General features: G+C 35.8%; 1 long non-coding RNA gene across 1 annotated transcript in view; it reads right to left on the reverse strand.

Moving 5' to 3' along the window:
* Nucleotides 1–3,057, reverse strand: part of LOC137861248 (uncharacterized) — a 39,443-nt gene that overhangs the window by 36,219 nt on the left and 167 nt on the right. The window lies entirely within an intron of this gene.

A 3,057-nucleotide genomic window follows, 5' to 3' on the forward strand; every position in this document is an offset into this window, starting at 1 on the left:
ATTCTCTTACTGGATATTCCAGGAGGTCTTTCCTACCTCTAACAATGCTTCATTCTGCGACTCCTCTCAATCATGGAAAAAAAAATATAGTAAACTCCAACATCAAAATCCAGAGCACATACATGAGATACAGCCAAGAACAAGAATTACTTACAAATCAGACTTGAATTCTTGGCATGTAAGTTTGGGTGATCTAAAAATAAATGCTTTTTTTAAAAATTTTTTTTAGCATTGTTGTTTCATAATCATGTAGCATAAATAAGGTAATACAAAGACTACACATCTGGTTGCTGATGATTTGCATTTGTGCCTGAAGTTAATAAAAAGAGATGAGTGAAGCTAAAAACAGTAAATTCTCATTCACCCAGTTATAAAAATGATTTGTTTGTGCTCTTTCCCAGTACAATGTCATGGCAATACAGCAAACAGCTGAAGCTACTAATATATTTCTCTTTATCACAAAGCATAAAGTATCTAAATTTCTTTTAAGAAAAAAAAAAAAGCAACTATATATGTTTATAAATACTATACATAAGCATATATTGGTAATATATTGCAGAAAAGCATATATATTGTCAGAACTTGCAAGATTAAGTTCACCAATAGAAGAGGTGACCTGCAACATGCAAAGCAAGTCGGTATTACAATGATTTTTTCACAGACAAAAAAGGCATTTAATAGTACTGTAGGTTGCACTTTAAAAAAAACAAAAAACAAAAAAACAAACAAACAAACAAAAAAAAGAACACAAAGCAATAGCATTTTAACCCTTTTGCAGGGCTAGGGAAAGAATTAAGAGACACGAAATGCCTTCCTGAAACTATTTGACCAGGCTTGCAGTAAAACAAAGACAAGCTATGCACAAGCAGTGCTCCTACTGCTAGCCACAAAATATGCTGTTCATTTCAATCCATGCCATTCAGAAGGCTCTCATGAAAAAATTTTTACACGACAGCTTTTTTCAGACTAGATATCGGGCTTCAAGTCCCTTTGTGGTCTGATTTACTTTGAATCACACATAATCGAATCTTCCAGGTGTCCCCACATCAAAGTCTTGGATAAACATTTTTTTTTTTTTTAAACTATACCATTCAAAATAATTTTAGTAAGTTTTGTTTACATTTCAAAGAAAGAGATATTGAAAAATCAAGGATACTTTAAGGCAAACAGGATTATTAACTTCAGTCCTCTATAAGACTAACATCTTTTAGACCTGCTTGATGCATCTTTGGGTGCTTGATTTCCCTTCAAGTGGCCTGGAAAATCCCACTCTATTTACAGCTATAAATCTCTCACCTTTCATAAGATTTAAATATGTTTTTAAAAAGTTATGAAGAATATTGTCATAAGACAGGCAGCAATATGTCCCATGTCATAAAAAATGATCGGTTCAATTTTTAAGCGGTACAGAAAGGCATGGACCAAAGCACCCAATTAAAGTGTGCTACAACAGTCCTGCATTTCACATCTCAGAGAGATTCCTCATCCCCAAGATTCTTAACAAAAAAAAAAAAAAAAAAAAAAAAAAGTTTTTCTGAGAACCTTCCTCACAGCCAGAGCACTGGATAGGAGTCTGACAAAGGTATTCTGCACATTGCAATATCCATGATTTTTATTTTTATTTTTTTTCCTTTTTTGCAAAGGTTATGTTCCAGTCAACACAATAAACTCTAAGTCTAATACAATAACTTATAATGTACTCAATCTGTATAAAACATGTTTGGTCATGTTTTCCCTTAGTAAATTTACACTCTTGTATAAATAACAACTGGAAACATTCCTCCTATGTTTTTTTTTTGTTTGTTTATATACATGTAGGAAGTTACTGACCATATGAACATCCAGAATCTTTAGGTAACCTACATGTCAAATGCTTTGACAAACATAATACCAATCATTAGAAGAACTGTAAGTTTATACTCTTCATAACTCCAACGAGACTGCCGCTTTACTAACTGAAAGGAAGTAAACTTGCCCAGTTTAACCCCAGAATACAAGTTCTGACCATTACATCTCAGGCTATCTAAGCCCCTTTGGTCAGCAGTAATTCATGTTGCCTTAATTTTTTTTTTTTTTTTTCATTTATGCCTGAAAGATTTCCATTGCAGATTCTTAAAAAACATGTGCTTCAAACAGATTCAAAAGCCCCTATGTTTTTATTTAAACTACTGCTCTACATTTGGATTTCCCTGAGGAAATAGGACAAAGTAACAAGCTTGATCCCCTTCATTCATGATTACCAAACCTTTCAATTGCATTTATTGCGGCTCTTGTATTTTTAAACACACTGAAATAGTGACTCCGCAGACCAGCCCACAGCTGCTTGCAGGAAAGCATTACATCTGAAGCAGAAAACAAGGCTAATCTTCTCCACCTTAACCTCTGAGGAGAAGCCAGAGGCAAGTATGGTCTCTACAAAAGGAGGTCGGAATCATCTACTATGCCACCAAAAAAAAAAAAAGAAAATCAAATCAAAAAAAGAAAAAAGTATAAAGATACATAAAATAACGTTTACTGTAAGACATTAGGAGGGAACCACAAAAACAACCGTGCAACCCTAGCATGTGTTCATTTGTTAATGAATACACTCTATGTATGGTGTGTTCACCATGGTGTTTTCCAGAGGGACACACAAACCCAAACCCTTGCTTTCATGGGTTGCTTCTAGGCCTGCTCTGTATTGGTAAACACCTCACCTCTACTTCCAGGCCTCCTATCTCCGTTCCTCACACAAGATGTGCATCGTAGAATGGGATGGGTTGGAAGGGTCCTTAAAGATGATTTAATTCCAACACCCCTGCCATGGACAGGGACACCTTCTACTAAACCAAGTTACTCATATACATCCAGCATGTTGCCTGGGGAAAAACAATTACTGCAGCTAAAAACTCCTCTAAAAACTCCTGAAACTCCAGACCACTTAATTTAATGAAACACACCTTCCCTGCCACGCCTACCCAGCCAAGATCTCTCAGACCCCACATGGAAAAAAGCCTGCCCAGGCTAAGGTAGGCCCTGGCTTGCAGGCAACCAGCACTCCCCACAGAAGCCTCTTAC

The sequence above is a fragment of the Anas acuta genome, chromosome 9 (assembly GCF_963932015.1).
Source record: "Anas acuta chromosome 9, bAnaAcu1.1, whole genome shotgun sequence".
NCBI lineage: Eukaryota > Metazoa > Chordata > Aves > Anseriformes > Anatidae > Anas > Anas acuta.